The sequence below is a fragment of the Dermacentor albipictus genome, chromosome 9 (assembly GCF_038994185.2).
Source record: "Dermacentor albipictus isolate Rhodes 1998 colony chromosome 9, USDA_Dalb.pri_finalv2, whole genome shotgun sequence".
Lineage (NCBI taxonomy): Eukaryota > Metazoa > Arthropoda > Arachnida > Ixodida > Ixodidae > Dermacentor > Dermacentor albipictus.
The window spans coordinates 108,234,408-108,259,810 of NC_091829.1; the positions used below are offsets into that span (position 1 = coordinate 108,234,408).

Sequence of the window (25,403 nt, forward strand, 5' to 3'; positions counted from 1 at the left end):
ATGCCGGTGGTAGAAGAAGCCAAGAGTCGCTGCATTGCCCAGCCATCAGTGAGACGGTCGCCTGGAAATTGCCGTGGCAATAAGTTGGGGTTGTGACAGGAGAGGCGGCGTCTATTTCACGTCGGGTAATATGTAGGACGTCATCAGAGCCCGCCTTCCCTACACGGCTGCGACGTCCACCTACGAAGACCTCCGCAGTCCGGCCACGCCCGATCGCTCTGATGACGTCCTACATATTACCCGACGTGAAATAGACGCCGCCTCTCCTGTCACAACCCCAACTTATTGCCACGGCAATTTCCAGGCGACCGTCTCACTGATAACAGTCCGTCGTGCGCCAGGAATTGGCCAACATTGGCTTGACCAACGTCTGCTCAGTTAATCGACCTGACTCCACTCCGTCCAGCACTGTCATACGCACCCGCAGCCTGAATGCCACAACGCGGTATCGCAATCCGGCCGAATGGCGCGCTCCAGACGGCAAGCCTATAAGCTTCACCTGTGGCTGTATCGGCCATATTTCACGTCACTGCCGGTCTTCGTGTATTTCGACCCCCTGGCCCTACCTCCCATCCCACGGCCCGCATGCTGCTCCTCGGTTCCCCCCGCAAACGCAGCCAGTAAAATCTGGCGACACTTCTCTGCCTACCCGCTCTAACCGCTCTCCTTCGCCACGTCGCCGCTTCTCCCGATCACCCCCATCTCGCGGATCACCGTCCCCTAGCTCATACCGGCGCGCCCTTCCGGAAAACTACCGGGTGCAACACCTGGAGGTCATGCTGCCAAGGCGACCCGACGCAAAAATCCTCTTCTGACCTTGCCCACACATCGGAACCTCATTAAAGGGAACGTGGATGGTGTACCTGTTAGGGCTCTGATTGACACTGGCACGCACATATCTGTGATGAATGCTCAGCTTCGGAATCGTCTCAAGAAAGTCCTTACTCCTTCCCCGCCGCCTATAGTCCAAGTCGCGACGGTGGAGCATCAGGCGTTATTGGCATGTGTCCGGCTCGCGTGAGTGTCACCGGACATCATACTTCTGTTTTATTTTAGGTTCTAGAGCACTGCCTTTACGACCTCATTCTGGGCCTTGCCTTTCTGTCACCACATTCCACTTTGATAGACTGTTCTGCTGGTGTTGTGCGACTCACTGTACATGCTGCTGTTGACCCTCCCGATACTGATTCGATACGGCTATGTTCCACAGAGCATATTTGCCTCCCACACCGTGCCGTTAACTACATAGTTGTCTCCCGTGTTCCACCTATACCAGACGGTGACTACATTTTATCCCCTAATGCAGATGTCCTGCTCTTGCATAACGTCGCTTTTCCTCCCACCGTCATTACCGTTTCGGACAAGGCGTCCTGCCTTCCACTTGTGAAGTTCGAACTTTCTACAAAAGTACTCCCGCGCGGAATATCCCTGGCGCAAATAACGCCGGCCAGAGACTACAACATTTCGACTTTACCTTGTAACAGCTCCTCATGTTCAACTCTTCCTTCGCCCTCTGTCCCTCCAGACTTGAACGCCCTAACAAAATTGATTGCTCTCGACCTTCCGCCCCAGCGTGCAAATGAACTATGTTGCCTCCTTGCCTCATACTGGGACATATTCGACCTTGGAGAGCGCTCTCTAAGACAAACATCTGACGTAAAACATCGAATGAACACCGGTGATGCGAGCCCGATCCATCGGCGGCCCTACTGCGTCTCACCTACTGAGCGACAAATCATCCAACATGAAGTTGACAAGATGCTTTCTCTAGACATCATGGAACCTTCTTGCAGCTAATGGGCATCCCCTGCTGTACTAGTTAAAAAGAAGGACAACAGTTGACGATTTTGCGTGGATAATCGACACTTCCACAAGGTAACCAAGAAGGACGTCTATCCTATACCATGCATTGACGATGCCCTGGATTGCCTGCATGGAGCACAATATTTTTCGTACATCGATCTTCGCTCCGGCTACTGGCAAATTGCCGTCGACGACATGGACCGCGAGAAGACAGGATATATTACTCCAGATGGCCTGTATCAGTTCAAATTGATGCCTTTCGGTTTATGTAATGGCCCGGCCACATTTTAACGAATTATGGACGCCCTCCTACATGGTTTCAAGTGGTTCATCTGTCTCTGTTACCTGGACGACGTGATCCTTTTTTCTCCGACTTTTGCGACAAACCTCGAACGCCTATCGACAATCGTACCTGTTTTCCGTCAGGCGGGGCTACAATTAAATTCGTCCAAGCGCCACTTCGGTCGTCGGGAAATCTCTGTGCTCGGGCATCTCGTCGATTCTTCTGGTGTATGCCCTGATCGCGATAAAATATGGGCAGTGAAAGACTTTCCCGTGCCAACACGTGCCAAGGATGTTCGCAGCTTCTTGGGCCTTTGCTCCTACTTCTTCGGTTTGTCCGAAATTTTGCGAACTATGCACGCCTTCTCAATCAGCTCCTCAAGAAAGACACCGCATTCATTTGGAGCCCTGAGCAAGCTGGTGCTTTCACCGAGCTGATTGGGCTGCCGCCCATTCTCGCTCACTTTGATGCGTCAGCTCCAACAGAAGTCGATACCGATGCCAGTGGCCACGGTATTGGCGCTATCTTGGCACAGAAACAACAAGGGCGAGACCGTGTTATTGCCGTCGCCAGCCGCCTTCTTTCCTCTGCTGAGCGCACTTATTTCATCGCCGAACGCGAGTGTCTGGCTCGCATTTGGGTAGTGGGTAAATTCCGCCCCTATTTGTACGGACGCTAATTCACAGTCATCACCGATCACCACGCTCTGCGTTGGCTTTCGTTCCTCAAAGACCCTACAGGGCGCCTTGGCCGCTGGGCTCTTCGCCTTCAAGAATACAACAATTCAGTTGTATACAAGACCGGCCGGTTACATCACGATGCTGACTGATTGTCGCGCCATCCTGTCGACCCTGCTGACGTTTCTGCGGCCGGCATACCTGTCAACGTTCTCTCTCTGGCTCCGTTTCGCGATATTGGAGCCGAACAACGTCGGGACGCCTCCTTACAAGACCTTATTCAACGGCTCAGTTCAACGACGCCCGATCCTTGCCTTCGCATGTTTGAACTGCAAGATGGTATATCCTACCGCTCTAGCATGCGCCCGGACTGCCCTGCCCGACTCTTTGTTGTGCCTGAGCATGTGCGTCAGACTGTTCTCACCCAGTTTCACGATGTCCAGACTGCCGGTCACCTTGGCGTGTCATGGACCTATGACCGTGTTCGCCGGCGCTTCTATTGGCCTGATCTATACCGTGACGTCTGCCGTTACGACGCTGCGTGTGGCCTTTGTCAACGACGCAAAAAGCCGACCACACTCACTGCTGGTGGCCTTCAACCACTTGACGTACCCTACGAACCATTCTTCCGTGTAGGTGTTGATCTTGTCGGCCCTAATCCTACGTCTGATTCGGGAAACAAGTGGATTGCTGTAGTAACAGACTACGCCACCCGATATGCAATGACACGGGCTCTTCCGACAAGTTGTGCAACCGATGTCGCCGACTTACTCCTAGAGAACGTCATCCTTCACCACGGCGCCCCTCGACAGCTCCTGAACGACCGCGGCCGCTACTTTCTTTCTAAAGTTGTCAACGACATTCTGCACTGCTGCGCGACTAAACACAAACTTGCTACTGCTCACCATCCACAGACGAACGGTGTAACCGAGCGCCTTAACCGCACCCTTACTGACATGCTGCCCATGTATGTCTCCGCTGACCATCGCGACTGGGACGTTGTGCTGCCGTTCGTTACTTTCGCCTCTAATTCGTCTCGCCAGGATACCGCCGGCTTCTCTCCAATCTTCCTCTTGTTTGGCCGCGACCCCACGCTACCTTTCGACACCATTCTGCCTGCTAGCCTGAACTCCACGTCCGAGGTCGCCCGTGAAGCCATACTCAAAGCTCAAGAAGCACGCCATATTGCACGACGCCGACTTGTGGAGTCGCAGGACAATCAGCGGCGCTTATATGACGCCCGCCATCGTGACGTCCATTACACACCGGGCACCCTGGTTCTCCTTTGGTCGCCGCCGCGACGCGTTGACCTCTTGGAGAAGGTACTTTCACGCTACTCTGGCCCTTACCGTGTGTTGCGTAAAGTAACTAACGTCACGTACGAAATCGCCCCTCTTGAGCCAACCTTGGCTCAGCATCGCTCCAACATGGTCCATGTCTCGCGTCTTTAGTTGTATCACTCGCCCGCCTCCTAACCAGCACCGAGCCGGTGCTTCCGCCACCGGGGGTCATGTGACAGGCTGACGAAGAAGATGTTGTCAGCTTGGTCGGAAGAAGACGACGCTCTGGAGTTCGCGCGCTGTCTACCATTTTGTCAGCCCCTACGATTATTGTAAAAATTCTGTAAATATACGTCTGACTGTTTTGAACCCCGTAGCAAGATATATATATATATATATATATATATATATATATATATATATATATATATATATATATATATATATATATATATATATATACTTGACGTTTTCGGCTACTGGACCGTGTCTTCGTCAGACTACAGCGCTGTACTCGGTACTGTACGGTATGCTGTCACTGTACTCTGACGAAGACTGGTCCACCAGCCGAAAACGGTAAGTAAGCACGCCTTACTTCTAGAGGTTTCGTCTTCGCTTTGCTGCATATTCTACGTCCGGTCCTGCGTGCTGAACGTTGAAGAAACCTCCTATATATATATATATATATATATATATATATATATATATATATATGTATATATATATATATATATATATTTGCCTTGTGCCATGACAACGGGCGTTAAATGATATGTGGTACTACATTGCTTATGTGATGTGTATGCCTGACCATGTTATGAACACTGATGACTTTAACGCTGCGATGTCACAAGAACGTAGACAATGTACGTAGGATTCTTCCAGAGAGACAAAATAAACAGTGCTGAGAATTGCATATACAAATATACACATCATATATATACCTATCTATCTGTACATATATCTGTATACACTTCTAAATGTTTTTCTTTCTTTCTACAAGCATCATACATCGTCTACGTCGTTTTGACATCGCAGCGTCAACATCTAACAGGGAGCATCTGCCCAATTTCACGCTTGTCTTTCGGCATACCTTGCGAAAGGGGTATAGTGAATGAGCGTACAATTGCATGAGAATAATCTTCAGACCTGTACTCCCCGTGTACAGGTCTGAAGGCTCCACACTGCATGACATTAGCCGTGCCACAGCGTGAAAGTAAACAAAGTTGCCGTTATGTTTGATAGCATTGAACCCCTTCCCGAAAGATTGCCTTTATGTAGTTAGCAATATGTGCCTTTTATCGGTACCTTTCCTTCTTTTTTCGCAGTCATGCTTTTGTTAAGTTTTGCTGCTTGCCTGCTGGATATATCGAACTGAATTAAATTCCTGGGTTTTGCGTGCATAAACCACAGTTCGATTAGCAGGCACGTCGTGATGGAGGACTCGTGACTAATTTGTCCTATCTAAATACATGTAAAAGGAGAATTCGTTTTTCTCGGCAACCACTGCACTAAACTTGACGAACTTTGTTGCATTTAAAAAAAACCTGAAAATATAGTGACTGTTGGTTTCGAAATTTTGAATTAGGCCGTCAATTTTTTAATTTAAAATTGGCAAAAGTCAAAAATATTAAGAAAACGAGACTATTATGTTTGCAACTCTGTAACTCAACCATGAAAAACGATACCATAATTCTGTGAATTGCATCGAATAGCACATCTAAAGCGGACACAATTGAAATTTTACACATGAAACTCAAATAATTTTGTAATATGGAAATACAGCTTTTGCCAAGCCCTTGTACACAACGTAACAAATTCACGTAAGACACAAATTGACATATCAAATTTGTCCGCTCTGAATGTTCTAATAGATACCGTTTACAGAACATTGACATCTGTTCTTGATCCAGAGCAATTAAGCTCTAAAGTTCCTGCTTCTATAATTTCTTAAACTTTCGAATTGTTGAAAATCATTGTAACAAAATTCAAGCCCTAAATAGAAATTCCGCTTCCAACAGTCACTAGGGTTTAATTTTCTCTCTCAAATGCAACAAAATTTCATCAAAATTGGTCCAAAAGCTCGTTTGCGTTTTACATGTATTTGAATAGGCCGCGTTGGTGTTGGGCCCGAGCTAAAGCTTCCCTTTAACGTGCCTCGAATGCACGATGTATGGTATTTGCATTTCGCCCCCATCGAAATGCGGTCGTCGCAGCCAAGATTCGATCCCACGACTTCGTGCTCAACAGCGCGATTTCATAGCCACTACGCCACCGCGGTAGGTCTTGAACATATTGCCTTTAGTGCAATAAACCTGGCAGCTGGTAGGGGTCGCTCCGTCCTTGGAAGGTTTTTTGTTGTTGTTGACTGTTCACATTGGATTTTTTTTTTTCGTGATGACCACTTACAAAGAAGCTCACTTGTCTATTCTGTAAATATATTTAAACAGTTTTCCTTCCTTAATTTCGACAACACGTGTGCTTGTTCTCATTTCTTTCATTACCCATTGACACAGCCTACTCCCAATGTCCGTTTTTCATCCACGAAAATCAAATTTTTGTTCACGTCATGCTTTTTGACTAAACGTTCGAGACCATGTATTTACGGCTTAATATTATTATTTTTTTCATTCGCTCCATATCGATTTTCTGCCCTCACAGTTTCTAGAAGGTTAAAGAATTGCCTATCTAGGTGTACCTCTATGTACAGCTGACATCGCTTCCTTGTTCTATTAAACTATCAACACTAATGTTTCCTTTTCAACATACCCAACGCTGTTTCCCTTCCCTCACATTGTTCTCGCCTAACAACTTATGTTTGTTATGTTGTTTATGTGTGTTAACAAACCCCGGCATAGGAAAGAAGCTGGCCTAGCCTAACAAAGTCTTCCTGTCAAAACGTTGGCTCCGAGCCGAGGCTTCCCTTGTTCGTCCTACTTCTCGTCATACCGTTGTGGTTTGTGCCTCTATGGAAAGGGTATTTGATAAAAGCACTGCGCGAAACTCACAGTAAATTGCAGTGGCGCTCATGGCTGTAAAACAAAAGAAGCACAAAGAAGAAGGCATCAGAACATTACTTCTTCGTCACTTCTACCGCATGTGCGACTTCTGAGGATGGCACCAGTTTCGAGATATGCAGAGTCGAACTCGCGGTACAAATGTACTGCTGTGTCACGTAAAAAAAAAACGCTGCTTGACGCATTGCTGCACAAAAATAGGTAGAACGCCATTGTATTTCGTGGCATAACTGGAAAATAATTATCTAGAAACTGATGTCATCCCGAGAATTCGCTGCAAGTGAATGCAAGCTCGCTGGCTTCAATTCTTCAATTGCAATAAGTGCTGAAAGGTCACGAATTAAACAGTTAGCCAGTGGAACAATGTTAAATATTCAATAAGGCTAGCCTATTTCTCGTAGAAATGATGTCAGCCTCATCGAGTAATTTGTATCAAGGGTTAGAATTGCGCCGTTTGCCACAAAAGTAAAAAAAAGATGGTGCACTTTATTAAAAAAACTGGTATGACTCGTGCCACCTGATATGCAATTGAAATTTTTTAATCACATTTTTATTCATACATGTGTACAACGTTCACACGATATGTGTCACAATTAGGGAAACGTTGCGTGCCTCCTGACAAAGTTCAACGTCCCGGATGGTCCACTGGATAGTCAGCGGTTAAGAGATAAACGCATACAGGTACACGAGACCACGAGACACACAGTGATGTGGCATAATTATCGTACAGTTTTTTCAATTAAATTATAAATAGGTGAAATATATGCAGCATTGACTCCGAGGGGAGGCTTTCCTTATGCGCCCACTGTTTATCAATTTCCCTTCCTTCTTCGTGTTAACCCGTTGTCAGCAACAAACATAGCAGAATCTGATCCCCGAGGAAGTAAGAAAGAAAGGCATTTAGCAGAAATATGAACGAGAATACATAAAACATATGAATAGAAAATAATGAACGATACGGTATCTCAATGAACTAACGAACCTGCACCGTAAAATACCTTCTATCCTTAGAAATGAGCGCAGGTGTAAATGAATCTTTAACTTACACCCCACACCCAAACGGTGTAAGCGTGTTTGTTATAGACCCATTTACACCCTTATTCATTTTTAACGTTCTAAATTATTTCACATAAATACTTCGAAAAATAAAACGTTACCAATTCCCCAGTTCCCAAAAAGTTTTCAACCATCGACACCGATAGCAGCGCCTACGCTGGGCTTAAACTCCTTGAGGGCGCGCTCAAAATACGCAGGTGACACGTGTTGGCTTGACGCAGCCGTCCGGCAGCAAAACACGACAACGGCGGCGACGGCGATGACGGTGCGAAAGCGCCTATAGCGTCCGCTTAATTGCTCTCGGGATACTTTTTGTTTGCGACAAGAACAAGGAGAAAGCTAATACAAACCAACGACGACGATAACTTTCTGATGTGAATATACGCCTTTTTTTTTTGCACCACATGCACCTTCCTTGCTCCTGCAACGTTTTTGACGAAGGCGCGCGACATATAGACTCGGTAAATCGGTGCCCCCGTTTTCGGGAACAACCGCAGACCACGCGCATGTTAACACGATAAGCACGCGAGCTAGCAACGCTGGCTGCTGTGTGGGCTTAGTTACAGCGCAAACATTTCTCTTTAACATGTTTTGTTTAACATGTTTTTGACATGTTTGATCTCTGAGATGTTTTCGAGATGTCTGAGATGTTTTGGAGAGGCGTCACTAATTTAACATAATCGTCTTTCTTTTACAGCCAGTTGTGTTTCTTTCTATGAGGCTGTTGGTTCATGACGCGGCGACGCATAAGTCACGTGAGACAGCAGGGAATGACGACGTTGGCGCTACCGCTGGCGCAGTTCTCGGCCACGCGGCTAGATCGGGCCTCAAAAAGCGAGCAGCAGTGCATGAGGCTTCCTTGAACACGAAGGGGGGGGGGGGGGGGGGAGATTTCCCAGTACCACACTCGTATCCGCTCGCTTATGCAGGAACGAACCTGTCGCGTAGCGTACTTCATCGAGGTGAATTAGTTTGGAAAGAACATCGGACTAGCTTCACCAATAGGACACAATATCTGTGGTACAGGAGGAAAAAAAAAAACGGACGCAGCTTGCACATGTCTTGGAACGTAGACCACTACCCCGCTGTGCCACCAGTTTCTACGCATTCCTTCATATATCCGTGATTCGAACAATCCCTTATGCGGGCATAAGACGCATCTTTCTCAGTCGCGGTGTCGCATTGGTGATCGACTTAAACAAGCAGAAGAAAGAAAGGCGTCGGCTTTAACAGTACTTCTTACCCGACTCCTCAATCCCGGAGGGTTCGCCTGGAAATGCGAAAAAAAGAAAAGTACGCAGCAAAAATAAAAAATAAAGAACATCGCCATCAAGGGAAATTCATTTGTTGTTATTCTTATGTTATTTATCGGTTTTCGCTTCACCCTCTCTGGTGTGGCATCGCTGCCACTGGTCAATGCCGGTAGTATAGTTAGTATGTGATGGAAACATCTTAGTTGAAATCAAGAAAAAGAAATGGGCATGGGCAGGACATGTAATGAGGAGGGAGGATAACCGATGGTCATTAAGGGTTACGGACTGGATCCCAAGGGAAGGGAAGCGTAGCAGGGGGCGGCAGAAAGTTAGGTGGGCGGATGAGATTAAGAAGTTTGCAGGGACAGCATGGCCACAATTAGTACATGACCGGTGTTGTTGGAGAAGTATGGGAGAGGCCTTTGCCCTGCAGTTGGCGTAACCAGGCTGATGATGATGATAATGATGATGTGATGGAAACAGCACTGATCCATGTAAAAGCAACAGCCAAACCTACAACATCGAGGCCAGCGTGAAAAACGCCGCAATTTGACGCCAAACACAGGAACTGCACAGTACTATTATATTATCATTGAAAATTTGCTGCCAGTTCGTGTTAGACTCATACATTACAAAAAAAAATCATGGAACTGTGAGACACAGCATGACTATTCAAAGATGCATGCAAGCTTTCCATGTCAAAGCGTGTACGTAAATGAAAACTGGTTCCGTTAAGTCGATTCGTAGCTGCACTGTGACAAAAGCACGCCGGCACATGGGGCCGAAAACAAGGACGAAACCAAAGTGACTCTGAAAAGAGCCTTGCTCTAGACAAGCAAACTCACCGCCTGAGAACGTTGACCGCTCGGACATCTCAGCTGCAGAAAAAAAAAGGGAATCGGGCGTTAAGCACGTTCGAGCTCGTTACAGGCAAATTCATTCCGGAACTGGTAGTGGCTACCGGGACTTACTCATGGCTGGAGTGGATTATTCGCTCAAATCGGAGAACGGTCCAGGAACACAGCCAGAATGTCTTCAGAAGGGCGTGCACTGCAAAGAGTTAAAGCAAAGCGTATACGATCCAGACCAAAACGCACAAGCAACAACGCCCCTATAGCCTTCTGCACATAAGTTGTTAAATTATGTGTCCAGCAACGCACGCACACACGCACGCACGTGCAGACAAGCCGACATGCGTTGTCATTCACGAGAATTCTCTCTATATTATGGCATTGGCCGTCACCAATCAAGACATTAGGAACTGGAAGCTAAAACGAGGGCAAGCGGAGGTAAGCGGAGTAAATTGTTTGCCGAGTGCACTTGCAAGAAACTGCTTGCCGGCAGATAAGGGCAGCAAGGTTGGCACGGCGTCTGGAAGTTCTGCAACCGCTCTAGCGGTCAAACGGGACTGCCTTAGGTAAACGGGCTACGTTTTTCAATAAGTGATTATTCCCCTTGCGCCACACCGTTCGCACTTACCGAATTCACCAGCACAGCTTACGGGTTTCGACAGCACGCGATGCTTTTCTAGCGCGACGTCTTTTTTTCCACCACCGGCGTGGGCAGCACTCGGGGCAGAGCGGAGGCGTGCTTTCGAAGCGCTGGAAAACTGCGGACGTGAAAGGAGAAAAAGGTGACGTTAAGAGGCGGTGACGCTCACGGTGAGAGGTCGGCGCTTCCCGAAGAGCGTACACGTTCGCTGGGCTGCACACGTCACCGAAGGAATGAGACCCAACGGTCGGGGGCACGCAACGGTCGCGTGAAATTCACGGGTGGTGGCAGCTGTTAAAAGACGGCATCGGAAACTGGGGTGCATAACCACTGTGGGAGATCGGCCAAGAACCATTGTCAGCGTTATCGCGTCTTACCCTCTATGGTAGAGACCGGGGATCGTTAGTTTTAATTCTTCCAAGTAGTGGATGTTTTTCCACAGGGGTGAGCCGAGCCATGGTCACATCGGCGACTGTGTCTTAACGGTGGAGGGAGCGTGAATTTCAAAGAGCTAGAATTGTTTTGACAACTTTTCTTGATGCTATTGGGTTATTTTTTTACCAAATAACTTATACCTCTGTTCGATTGCAGCTATACAAAGCAAACAATTTTCTGCGCTCTATTGTACGACTCTCAGTGAAATCGGCTGCCTTTTGCAAAGAAGACAGCGACGAAAGTCCTTGCACATGCGCGTTCGGGACGTCGAATTTCGAACGCGCATAACTTATTTGGTGGCGCCACCTCGTAGCGGGACACGTCAGTACGCTTTAGGATTCTGAATATCAAGCGTTCGCACGCTCGGGCGACTCGTGTCCTGTGACTGTCCTTTCAATAGCCATTTTTTGTGACACTGCTCTAGCCTAGGTAGACGGAAGGCTTGAATGAACGAAAACTGGCGATTCTATTCTGTTATTTGGGTGCGTTTCGGAGGAGGGGGAAAGAAACGGGGAAGGCAGGGATGTTAACCAGAAGAGCGTCTGGTTGGCTGCCCTACGCTGGAGGAAGGTAAAAGCAGAATGGCAAGATCGAAGAGAAAAAAAAAACTACTTTGATGCACCGCACTGCACTTGTACAGGGACACAGACGGGCGCCAGCGCCACAAACTACAAGTCCTCTGCGTTGACGGAGGATGTGCCACTGAGAGTTTGGCAAGCCAGGAAACAATTATCAGCTTTCGCAGGCACCAGTGCGCTTGGCCCTGCCACTGGATGTCGCAGCGTCTGCAGAAAGGAGCGCGAGAAAGGAGCTCTCTTGCAGCATGAGATTTCTCAGGGTCCGCACCCACCGAGAGCCGTGCATTTCTGAGGCCATGCCCAGGCTTCGCGGTAGTGGCGCCAGATGGCGCTAAGTGTTCTTAGCGAAGCAAAAAGAGGAATGCCGCCGCGCTAGAAGCTTCACGCATAACTCGCTTCGACGGTTGCAATACGCTGTGTTGCTGTAGTGGTTCACTGTTAAATGCATTACCGCCGAGAGTCATCTACACACATGGCTTCTGCTGCAATTTAAGGAAATAGGATGTGCATCAGAAAGGACCATTTGAATTCTCGAGCTCTATTGCTCGTACAGGTGGACCTATTTGCGAGAGACGTCAATACGTATAATCAACCAGTTAGCGAAAATTCATTAGGTGCTAACTAACTACCTTACGGGACAATTTACAAATTGTATCCAGCAAAATCGCAAGGCAGGCTCAGTTGGAACACTTCATACTGTGGTACTAACTTCGTGGAACTGATTCCCAAATTCTGCGAACAAAAATACACTGGCTGTTCAGTTTCTTTCTCACTTTAATTCCTGAAATGGTCTTTTGTTCAAGTAAGCTTAATTACAGTGCATTTTTACTGCAAGTTTGATACCTCCCATCTAAGAGATGTCATTCAGAGAGTGCTCTCAAAAAAGAAAAAGTGAGGGTACACAAGTGCACGTGTTAGTATATTCCTTGAATGTTCACCGCCTATAATTTGTCTGTTGCAAAAGTTTCCGTGGCGTATTTAAACGAAAAAGCAAATTTGTGGATTCTTGTTAATTAGTCCATCATGCATTTCGATCTCATGCAAGTAATATCAACGCCTCTTCGAGCAAACGGGCTGAAGGACTAGACTTGTGCTGCCTTCGCGAGTCTGTTTTATGCAAATTACTTACCTTCCTGCGTAGAACGTTCACCGATTTAACAATCTACCTCGACTCGAGAAAGTGGACAGCAGCGCCAACGACCGACAGAACTGGTCACGGCGTTTTTTTAACACTTCACGGTAATTCGTAAGAAATGTAGTGCCTAGTTCAGTCGAGGGGCCGCGCATTGCTTTGTTCGGTGCAGTGAAGAAAAGCCTACTAATCGACTATCATTAGACAATAGGCGGGGGGGGGTTCATCACCATCATCATCATCAGCCTGGTTACGCCCACTGCAGGGCAAAGGCCTCTCCCATATTTCTCCAACAACCCCGGTCATGTACTAATTGTGGCCATGCCGTCCCTGCAAACTTCTTAATCTCATCCGCCCACCTAACTTTCTGCCGTCCCCTGCTACGCTTCCCTTCCCTTGGAATCCAGTCCGTAACCCTTAATGACCAGCGGTTATCTTTCCACCTCATTACATGTCCTGCCCATGCCCATTTCTTTTTCTTGATTTCAACTAAGATGTCATTAACTCGCGTTTGTTCCCTCACCCAATCTGCTCTTTTCTTATCCCTTAACGTTACACCTATCATTCTTCTTTACATAGCTCGTTGCGTCGTCCTCAGTTTGAGTAGAACCCTTTTCGTAAGCCTCCAGGTTTCTGCCCCGTAGGTGAGTACTGGTAAGACACAGCTATTATACACTTTTCTCTTGAGGGATAATGGCAACCTGCTGTTCATGATCTGAGAATGCCTGCCAAATGCACCCCAGCCCATTCTTATTCTTCTGATTATTTCTGTCTCATGATCCGGATACGCAGTCACTACCTGACCTAAGTAGATGTATTCCCTTACCACTTCCATTGCCTCGCTGCCTATTGTAAATTGCTGTTCTCTTCCGAGACTGTTAACCATTACTTTAGTTTTCTGCAGATTAATTTTTAGACCCACTCTTCTGCTTTGCCTCTCCAGGTCAGGGAGCATGCATTGCAATTGGTCCCTTGAGTTACTAAGCAAGGCAATATCATCAGCGAATCGCAAGTTACTAAGGTATTCTCCATTAACTTTTATCCACAATTCTTCCCAATCCAGGTCTCTGAATACCTCCTGTAAACACGCTGTGAATAGCATTGGAGAGATCGTATCTCCCTGCCTGACGCCTTTCTTTATTGGGATTTTGTTGCTTTCTTTATGGAGGACTACGGTGGCTGTGGAGCCGCTATAGATATTTTTCAGTATCTTTAAATATGGCTCGTCTACACCCTGATTCCGTAATGCCTCCATGACTGCTGAGGTTTCGACAGAATCAAATGCTTTCTCGTAATCAATGAAAGCTATGTATAAGGGTTGGTTATATTCCGCACATTTCTTTATCACCAGATTGATACTGTGAATATGATCTATTGTTGAGTAGCCTTTACGGAATCTTGCCTGGTCCTTTGCTTGACAGAAGTCTAAGGTGTTCCTGATTCTATTTGCGATTACCTTAGTAAATAGTTTGTAGGCAACGGACAGTAAGCTGATTGGTCTATAATTTTTCAAGTCTTTGGCGTCCCCTTTCTTATGGATTAGGATTATGTTAGCGTTTTTCCAAGATTCTGGTACGCTCGACGTTATGAGGCATTGCGTATACAGGGTGGCCAGTTTCTCTAGAACAATCTGCCCACCATCCTTCAACAAATCTGCTTTTACCTGATCCTCCCCAGCTGCCTTCCCCCTTTGCATATCTCCCAAAGCTTCCTTTACTTCTTCCGGCGTTACCTGTGGGATTTCGAATTCCTCTAGACTATTTTCTCTTCCATTATCGTCGTGGGTGGCACTGGTACTGTATAAATCTCTATAGAACTCCTCAGCCACTTGTACTATCTCATCCATATTAGTAATGATATTGCCGGCTTTGTCTCTTAACGCATACATCTGATTCTTGCCAATTCCTAGTTTCTTCTTCACTGTTTTTAGGCTTCCTCCGTTCCTGAGAGCATGTTCAATTCTATCCATATTATACTTCCTTATGTCAGCTGTCTTACGCTTGTTGATTAGCTTCGAAAGTTCTGCCAGTTCTATTCTAACTGTAGGGTTACAGGCTTTCATACATTGGCGTTTCTTAATCAGATCTTTAGTCTCCTGCGATAGTTTACTGGTATCCTGCCTAACGGAGTTACCACCGACTTCCATTGCACACTCCTTAATGATGTCCACAAGATTGTCGTTCATTGCTTCAACACTAAGGTCCTCTTCCTGAGTTAAAGCCGAATACCTATTGTGTAGCTTGATCTGGAATTGCTCTATTTTCCCTCTTACGGCTAACTCATTGATCGGCTTCTTATGTACCAGTTTCTTCCGTTCCCTTCTCAGGTCTAGGCTAATTCGAGTTCTTACCATCCTGTGATCACTGCAGCGCACCTTGCCGAGCACGTCCACATCTTTTATGATGCCAGGGTTAGCGCAGAGTATGAAGTCTATTTCATTTCTAGTCTCGCCGTTCGGGCCCCTCCACGTCCACTTTCGGCTATGCCGCTTGCGGAAGAAGGTATTCATTATCCTCATATTATTCTGTTCCGCAAACTCTACTAATAACTCGCCCCTGATATTCCTAGTGCCTATGCCATACTCCCCCCCTGCCTTGTCTCCAGCCTGCTTTTTGCCTACCTTGGCATTAAGGTCACCCATTGGCATAGTTTATTTAGTTTTCACTCTACCCATCGCCGATTCCACGTCTTCATAGAAGCTTTCGACTTCCTGGTCATCATGACTGGATGTAGGGGCGTAGACCTGCACAATCTTCATTTTTTTCTTTTTTTTTAGAAATTAGAATCACCCTCGCACTTCACGTCAGAATCGCACTCTACACGAATGTGTTTGCTTTAACAGTGAACCGCAAACTGCGGTCGTGCGTACCTCGTGTTATGTAAAAGATTCGGTGGGGGACTGCAAACGCTGACACCGGAAAAACGGGAAGGGCGACACAAACGTAGAGTGTTCAGCGACGGAAACGCGCTAAATGAGCCTCAGGGCAGCCGGTTGATTTTTTGCCACCTGTGAAGGCTGGCACCGGTGATTGCTGTGGGCCCGAACGTAGCCACAATGCATCAAGACTCTCGCTTTCGTGTAGCACAATATATGCGTTATCACGATGTTGATGATGATGTATTCCTGGGATCACCTTCGAAGCGGGGCCGGGACAAGTAGTCACGTAGAATACTTGAGTTGCTGACGTGATCTATACATATTTATAAGGCTACCATTTTGATTACCGCTCCTAAATATTTTTTTCTTCCCTGAAAACCTCTACAGCCACCCCGTATACAGGTACTGATGTCTCGATAATTCTATCCTATTAGGCTCTTCCTTGTTTTTTTTTTCGCTAACACCCTAAAAGCTTTTTTTTTTTTTGCTTCTATCGATAGCTGACTTGTTTAATGCTTTGATACGCTTTAAAGCTCGGTGCGTCGAGCGCTCTCATTGGCGCAAAACGTGCTGGGAACCACGCAGTCTGAGTATCACGTAACCAAGTAATGCACACTAACCACTGAAAGGTCACTGTGTGGTGTAAAAAAAAAGAAAGAAATACAGAGAGCCTATATTTACGCATGCTCGTGAGAAGGCAGCGCCAACCCGGCAATCAAACCATACCATTCACGACAGTAATCTCTCTCTTATCGCCGCGATTCTTACCAGGGAACATAGTAAAGGTTTAAAAGTTCAAGTCATTGGAACTGCAAATTGCGTGTAAAGCGATTCGGAGCGACGTTACTGTCTGGCATGACGTGTAGGTGCTGCCGTCACATTTAACTATCGATGAGATATGAGTAAATACGAAGCGCGTGTTTTACTGGCACTTGAATACGGTGCCCGTATTCGAGTGCCCATTTTTTTTTCGTGACCGTAGCTTTTTTTTTTTCTCAAAGCCTACGTTATGGCTTACGGTAGGCGGCTGCCTGCGGTTCTATCACGGCACAACATCTCGCTCCCACCTGGAGCGACAGTCGCTGGGAGGACTTCGTATATTGAACGGAAGCTAACCTTATTCGGCCGCAGCGGTGGAATGTTCTAGGTGCCCGGTCGAGGACTAAAGCTGGGGTCAAGGGTGGCGAAGGTCGCAGATGCAGCCACACGGTTAGTGCTGCCTGAATGGGCGGGTTGAATCAGCGACGAATACCGACGGCCGTTCTTCTTCGCGGACCGACGAGGATATACAAACTGGAGGTCGGGGCCAGCAACGGTAGTCTCGCGTCACGTGGTACCACGAGGTTCGCATGCCGAGGTTCGCGTACCACGTGTTCGCGTGCCACGAGGTGGTCGTTTCTAACAGGCTGTAGCTCTTGCCCACTACGGTGGATTGTGCCGTGGCATGGGGGGAGGTATGAAAACGCAGTTGTAAAAGCTTAAAAATTTACTTAAAGATAATTGTAATAATGTTTAAAGAAAAAGATTATAATGAAGTGTAACGTTCGAATTGAACCACCCTTGGTAGCTCTCCGTCTACGACTTTGTGCTTACGGTTATCTGCAGGCTAGCACGAGGTATTTCGTTCGATGACCGACTGTGGCAGAGGAAAAAGAAGCTGTATTGATTTTGCAGAAAAGGTGCTCTGCAGTCAGCGTAATTAAACCAGAATTCCAGCAACATAATATCTTTCGCCTTTACGCTGCCATGGAGGACCGTGTTAAAAGCTCCTGCAAAACGCTTTTCGCAACCAATATTGACGTTAAGTGGCCCCTGAAAGGATTCGGCCAAACGACACGGTTAAACGGCCAAGCCCTGTGCCCTTGCGCTTGCGTTTACCCTAATACCGGACTCGCGAAACGTTGTTGCGTTAGTAATCTTCCAGTGAAAAGTGACGGCCGCAAACGCGCATATCATGGCGCCGATCGGATAGCGCAGTCCGATGCGCTGCTGCCAGCCCACTCGTCTGCTGCCTTGCAGAGGGACACGATGTCGCAGCTTGACATCGTGCCAATCGCTACGTTTGCAACCACAATGCAAGAAAGTCGAATCATAGTGCTCGCGAAAAACTGAGCCTGACTCTGACCGCGGAGCTCTCTGTCAATATTGAGCACCTTGTGACACAAGCGGAGGACGCTTACTGTGTGCCGGAAGTACTTAAGAGTAGTGAGAAATGGTTCTTATGCATTTTATTTCTGCTACTTTCTTTTCACAGAAACAAGTTATCTGACATTCAACTATTACGAACCTCATTTGTTCACCATTAAGGTGGAAAATGTATCGATGGCGCTCCCTGGGCAGCCAATAGGATATCTCGCCCTACTGACGTCAATTGGGTGATTTACGTCATATGGGTAAGGGCTGCTGAAAATTCGCCAGCAATGTGCATTTTTAAAACCTTATGATAAATTACATGCTTTACGCGGAGCACTTAGATGCGTCAATTAATGATCAGAAGGACCTACTCTAACGACTCAGCACGTTTGTACACAATCGTCAAAATCCTTTCAGAGTCCCTTTATTGTGACCGGCATAGAACGGGCGTAGTGACTCACCGTAATGCCGCCGCCGAAATTGGTCAAGCGCTTCACGTCTGCTACAATGCCGTATTTGCTGGAGATTCGGCCATAGTGCAGATTGGCGCAAATCTGGCTCGCGCTGTTGCACTGTGGAGAGGGCCACTCTAATACCGACTGTATTGCTCAAGATGAGAAGGTGAAAGTACCTCTGCGAAGGTGTAAACATTCCAGACTATGAAAATCCTCCCGTTCGTATGCAAGAAGTGCAAGTGCTTGAAGTTATTGATAGGAGCTACTCTAGGTCAGATGCTGCGATGATTGTCAAGGAGAGGGCACACGCATACGCTGGAGTTACCGCACATCAACTTCCTTCACTGATGCGACCTTTGCGCGGACAGTTGAAGCCGCACTTGAAAAAGCAATGACGAAAGCGATGGATCTTTTTCTGTCGCCGGCTTCTCATAATGCTTGTGCCAGCTAATAAGTACTCATGTTACTAGCTTGGTAAATATAACGCCACCTCGTGCTCTTGTAACGTCTAAGTTTCCAGAAGCAGTAATTCTTATGACAACCGTGTGATATCTGAATCTTCGGCAAGTTCTGATAAAAATCACACGTTGGCGTTGCACGTCTCTATTGACGCCTAACTGTTGCTAGTGCCATTCTATCTCTACCGTAGGATCTTCAAAAGTACTGCAGTGAAAATGTAATTCAATTTTTCCTGCCTCCACAGATTTGTCTTCTCTGAATGCCCAATTAATTGCAGATATAACCACTTGACAGGAAACTTGGCTAGCCCCGCAAAGAAAATTTTCATCTCAGAAAAGCTCGCTCTTTTTTGTGTAGGTCATGTCCACAAGTCAAACCAGTGTAGTCATTCATCGTAATCTTGCCGCCCTTACATTATTCGGTAATGATATTACTTACATTATTATCAACCAGAATTTTCCACAAAACATAGATAGCATTGAAACTTTTGTCCCCTGAATTGGAAATAATATTAACAGCCTTAACTCTACTTTTACGCCGTTAATTTTTCATCGCGAATCTATACTATGTTTCCGATATTCACAGCACACGGCCTCCGGGTAGTGTAATCTCTATTACCTTAAATTATGTTATATTGGCTGGTGAGTTGAACTCTCATCATCTGGCGTAGGTTTTAACAACAGATTCGTGTGGTACACGACTTTGGCATTGGTCACGGGACAATAATCTCTTATGTCAAAGTTCGGAACATCCTACTTTTGTTAGAGGTTTAGCTGCCTCTCTAGATTTGACGTTCACAGGTTCAGGTGATTGTGTATCCTCTTGGTGGACTGTTTACTATGCCACAAGTAGTGCCAAAATTCGGGTGATTTTCGGGACGATGTATCCGCTGACATACTTAGTGTCTCAGACGGGAACACAAGTAAATACAATAAATTTCAAAGTAATTTGCGGTCATCATTGGCTGGCCTATCAAAGTCGAATTCTAAGCGAAAAAAGCATTAGGCATTATTTCTCTCTCAAGAAGTTCTGTAGGAAAGCTGAAATCCAGGCTCACGCAGTTAAAAATAAATCCTCTGAACGCTGCTGGAATGATGACTGCTCGCGCGATTTTAGCAGGAAAGCCAACTAGAAGAAATTATTACGTAAGCCATGCCCGAAAAGAATTAGTCAAAGTGTAAATTCTTTGTACGTACATTTAGGTGAACTGTTTAGAAAGCAACAGATGAATATGACAAAAGAGTCTTGATGTTCATGCCAAATCAAAACAGACGTGCGCTATTGGGCGTTTTTAGATATGAGAAAATAATTCTTTGCCCAAAAACGTACTATCTGCAGTTTTATCTCCACAAAACCTAAAGGGAATCGTTGGAGGTTATAGATAAACAGCTGGATCATCGCTTTTCTTCTATTCTTTCTCCCCCTACGTTGATTTTTCCCTATTGATAATGATTTTATATATATTTCTGTGGATGAGGTGTCAAACGTATTGCGGAAAATTACTGAATGCGGCTCTAGGCCCTGATTCAGTAACTTTGATCTTATATAAACAGTGTCAAGAAGATCTGCTAAACGCAATACAATAAATTATTCCGTCAGAGAGGCTTGTTAGAAAAAAAATTGTGAAGGTTGTACCGTTACCTAAAAAAACCTGGAGGGCGTTATACCTGTGACACCATCAATATCAGGCCAATCGCCCTAACGTCAAAGTTTGTAAAGTCGATAGAAAGAGCCTTGCTTGTTCGCATTATGTATATGATTAGTGTGAGAATGATTCTCAGCCCATGTCAAATTGGATTGAGTTCTGGTTGCTCAATATGGCAGACGCATAAATATCTGGGCAGTCGTCTTCAACTTACACGGCGCAAAGGCCAGTATGCGGCATTAGTTACGCTTGATGTCGCCAAGGCATACGACAGCGTCGAACACGGGATATTGGTAAGGCGGCTGCGAGAACTTAAGCTACGCAAATAATTAGAAGCGTGGATTATGCAATTTTTAAGTGACTGAAAATTGTATTGTTTTCAGAACGGCTTAACTTCGATGGATGGATGGATGGAAAACTTTATTAAGCAAGTGAGTTTGGACCGTACAAGGTCTCAGGGCCACCGCACAGCCCTCACATTACGCGCATGTGTCCAGGCCACGTAGGGCCATGGCACTGGCACCCCGGTTCACACAGCGAAGTTGCGCGTCCGGGTCCTGCGACGCAAGGAGGGCCTCCCATTCCTCCCATGTACCGATGGCGGGCTGTCCCTGCGGGGGAGGATCGGCAGGGCAGCCGAAGAGGATGTGGTCAAGGGTGGCGTGCGATTCTCCGCAGAGAGTGCACTCTGGGGAAACATGGCGGAAGTGGGATAGAAGCTGGGGGGTAGGAAGAGTTCGCGTCTGGAGTCGCCTCCAGAGGATTTGTTGGGAGTGGGATAGGCGGGGGTGGGGAGGGGGATAGAGTCGACGGGCAAGGCGTGCTTGTTGAGTTAGTTCTGAGAACGTGTGTGCCCGCTCCCTCGAGAAATCCCGGCTGGGGTCGCCATTTGCCCGGCAAATAAGTCCTCGGGCTATGTTATCGGCGGCCTCATTTCCGGGATTGCCAGAGTGAGCCGGAACCCACACGAGCTCAATACACCTATCGGGATTTAGGGTGCACATTCTCAATATCTGCCACGCGGGGGGATGGACGCGTCCGCGGGCGAAGTTAAGAATGGCTGTTTTGGAATCGCTTAGTATATAAGCCGCATTGGTTTGGGCAATGGCTATTGCTATAGCTGCTTCTTCTGCTTCTTCCGGGGTACAAGGTGGGTCTATCAAATGGGTAAATGGGGGGGCTTCTGGATGATAAGCCACAGCTACTGAACGGTCTGTACCACACGCGGCGTCCACCCAGCGCACATCCTCTAAAGTGCCATATTCTTTATGGAGAGCTTTGGCCCGCGCGACTCGGCGGGATTGATGGTATTCAGGGTGGACATTCTTAGGAAGGGGTTTCAGGATAAGCGCGGAGTGTATGGCTCGAGGGAGAGAGATGAAGTCTGTCGTGTGTGCCGGTATGCGAATTCCCAGAGAATCCAGTATATATCGTCCAGTTTCCGTGCCAGCCAGACGAAGGTACTGTGTGTAGCGATGTGCATCTATAAGTTCTTGTATAGTGTTGTGCATTCCTAATTTTAAGAGTCTGTCCGTGCTAGTGCTCTTTGGTAAGTTTAGCGCTGCTTTGGTAGCCATGCGGATAAGAGCATTGATCTTGTCTTTATCCGAACAGGAGAGGTTCAGGTAAGGAGTGGCGTAAAGAATGCGGCTAAGCACAAAGGCATGCAGCACCTTCAGATTATCTGCTTCGTCTAGACCGGCTCGTGAATATGAAACCCTTCTAAGAAGATGGATGACTGAGTAAGTGGACTGTTTTAGTGCTTTCAGGGTAAGGTTGTTTTTCCCCGTGTCCTGTAAATGCAGGCCAAGAATGCGGAGGGTAGGTGTTTGCGGTATGGGAGTGTCATGCAGGTAGATAGTGATGGGGGAGGTAGGGACGCGCCGCGGGCGGATTATGAGGAGTGCTGACTTTGTGGGGGAGCATTCAAGCCCAATGTTTGCCGCGTGAGTAGCGATAGTTGTAGCGGCTTCCTGAAGGGTCGATTCTATGTCGCCATCCGAGCCGTATGTGGTCCAGACCGTTATATCATCCGCGTAAAGTGTGTGTCCTAAGTGCGGGATGCGGCTGAGAGCCCTGGCCAGGGGGATGAGGGTGAGGTTGAAGAGGAAGGGAGATAACACCGCCCCTTGCGGGGTACCAATGTTACCAAGCGTGAAGTGGGGGGTCTGTATATCATCTATATGCAGTGAGGCTGTGCGACCGTTTAAGAAGGCCCGGATATAGTTGTAGGTCTTAGGCCCCAACTGCAGCTCTTGGATGCCCTGCAGGATGGCGCTGTGTGTAACTTTGTCGAATGCTTTGGTGAGGTCAACTGCCAGGATTGCTCTGGTGTGATGTAACATGTCATTGAGGATAGCGTGTGAAATCTGCAGTAGGGCGTCCTGTGCCGATAGGTGGGATCGAAATCCTACCATAGTATGGGGATATAGTCCATGGGATTCCATGTGTTGCGTGAGACGGGTGAGGATGACATGCTCAAACAGTTTGCCCAAGCACGAAGTCAGCGAAATGGGACGGAGGTTTTGGGCGTTAATGGGCTTGTTTGGTTTAGGAATGAATATTATTTTCCCGTGCTTCCATTCAGCAGGTAGCACCCCCATTTCCCAGCACTCATTGAAGTAGTCGGTGAGAAGGGAAATTGAACGGTCATCTAAATTTCTGAGCATGACATTTGTGATTTGGTCCTCCCCAGGGGTTGAGTTTCGGAGCTTGATAAGGGCTGCTCTGACTTCAACCTCCATAATGGGGGCGTCGAGGGAGGGTTGATCGGGGCCTACATAGTCGGGATATGATACAGCTTGGCCCACAGTGGTATAAGTTGATTGGAGTTGGCGTAACAGTGCTTGATGATTTTGGCGATGTTTATGGGTAAGTCTTTTTAGTGTGAGCCGAGTTTGCTTTTTAGTTTGAGTGGGGTCTATCATATGTCGCAAAAGATGCCAGGCCCTGGTGGAGGAGAGATTACCTCGTAATCCGTCACATAATTGGTGCCAGTTAGATTTACTGAGTGCGGCACTGTGTTCTTCTATTTGTTTCTGTAGTTGCGCTAATTTTAGCTTAAGTTTCCGATTTTGCTTCTGGGTTTTCCAGCGTGTGAGGATACTGCTTTGAGCTTGTAGTAGGTGCGCTAAGCGACTGTCTGCAACGGGAGTCTCGGGGGTGGCATCTAATGTTTGCGTGAATGCCTGGACATCCTGTTTCAGCTCTGTCATCCATGTGTGGAGGTTAAAGGGGGATTCTAATGTTTTGGCCTCTCTGTGCTTCCGAAGATTATCCCAGCTGGTAATCCTGACACGGTAGGCTTTAGCTTTTATGGCGAAATCAAGCTGTATAGTTATGATATAATGATCACTGCCCAGGGCCTCATTTGAGTTTGCCCACACTGGTGTGGGAAGGTTGCGACCAAAAGTAAGATCTGGGCTTGTGTCGGCAGTGACACTATTGCCGATTCTTGTAGGTGTGCTCAGATCATTATATATGGACAGGCCGTGCATCTGAAGGGTGTTGTGCAATTCCGCTCCTCTCTTGTTAGTGCGTGTGTACCCCCAGTCTACATGTGCGCAGTTGAAATCCCCTAATATAATGAGGGGGTCCTTTTTTGCAGCGTTGGAGGCGGCTTTAATTAGAGAGATTAAATCTGAGACCGGTTGCCTCGGGAGGAGGTAACAGTTGAGGATGAAGAGGGGTTGAGATCTGTGAGTGGAGGGGATTAATTCTATGAATGTGTGAGCTACCCGCGAGGTTAGTACATGACAAGTGTATGGTACGAAATGTTGGAGATACGTCGTAACCCTGGGGTTTGGAGTGGTGTCGGAGGGTACCAGAGCGTATCCTGGCAGCGATAAATTTGTGCCAGCATCCTGAAGTGCTACTATATCAGGGGGTGTGGAGAAAGTAGAGAGGAGCTGCTGCAGGGGGTCTCGTTTGCGACGAAACCCCCTGCAGTTCCATTGTAGGATGCTTAATTGGAGATTATTGCCCGTCAACTGGGCCATGCTGAAGGGTGGGGGGGCGGAGGATGGGAGCAGCTGTGGGGTTGCTAGCTGGGATATGTGAAGGCATTCCAGCAATTATTTGTGGAATTTGTTGTAGAATAGTAGAGGTTACCTGACTGATAATAGTTTCTGTAAGCTTAGTGATGGCGGCTTCAATGTAATTTTGAGTCTGAGCCAGAATACTGGCTTCGAGCTGTTGGGCAAATTTTTGTAATTTAGAATCCATGTCTGGAATGTCTTCTGATCTGCGTTTCTTTTGTGGAGGGGGTGTGGAGGGTTGAGGTGTAGGTGAAGAGGTTTGGGGTGTTGGTGAAGGAGTGGGTGGAGAAACGGTAGGAGGGATGGAATTAATGGCTGCCCTAAGATGCCCTACCTCTTCCCGCAGGAGAGCTATCTCTTCCTCCCGCTGTGAGGTTTGGGGTGTACTGGTGGGCTTGGTCCAGGCTCGCTGGCGATCTTGATGAGACACTAGCGGCTGAAAGTCCTTTGGCGTGGGCACTGGTTGCTTGGATTTCGACGCGGTCTGTCTACGAGGTGGAGGGGTCCTGGCTTTGCACGAGCCGGTACCGGTAAGGTGGGAACCACCACAAAGAATGCAGCTTGGCGTGCATGGGCTCTCTTGAGGGGTGTGCTTCTCGCCACACCGCGGGCACAGTCCAGCCTTCGGGAGAGGGCACACGTCGTACCTGTGTCCAGGCTTCCTGCAGTTTGTGCAGGCATCGGGGCTTCCCTGGTATTTGGTGCAGCGGTGTACCACACACATATATTTAATTGTGTGAGGCACGGGACCTGAGGCAAAAGTTATTAAGATGGACGTTGTTTTACCCATG

General features: G+C 47.2%; 1 long non-coding RNA gene across 1 annotated transcript; it reads right to left on the reverse strand.

Moving 5' to 3' along the window:
• Positions 1 to 6,827: 6,827 nt before the first annotated feature.
• On the reverse strand, positions 6,828 to 17,239 carry LOC135907205 (uncharacterized). Its single transcript, XR_010565930.2, has 6 exons — positions 17,000 to 17,239; positions 10,849 to 10,978; positions 10,341 to 10,419; positions 10,215 to 10,247; positions 9,360 to 9,386; positions 6,828 to 7,075 (listed from the first exon to the last, which is right to left on the reverse strand). It is a non-coding gene; the product is annotated as an uncharacterized lncRNA (long non-coding RNA).
• Positions 17,240 to 25,403: the final 8,164 nt, after the last annotated feature.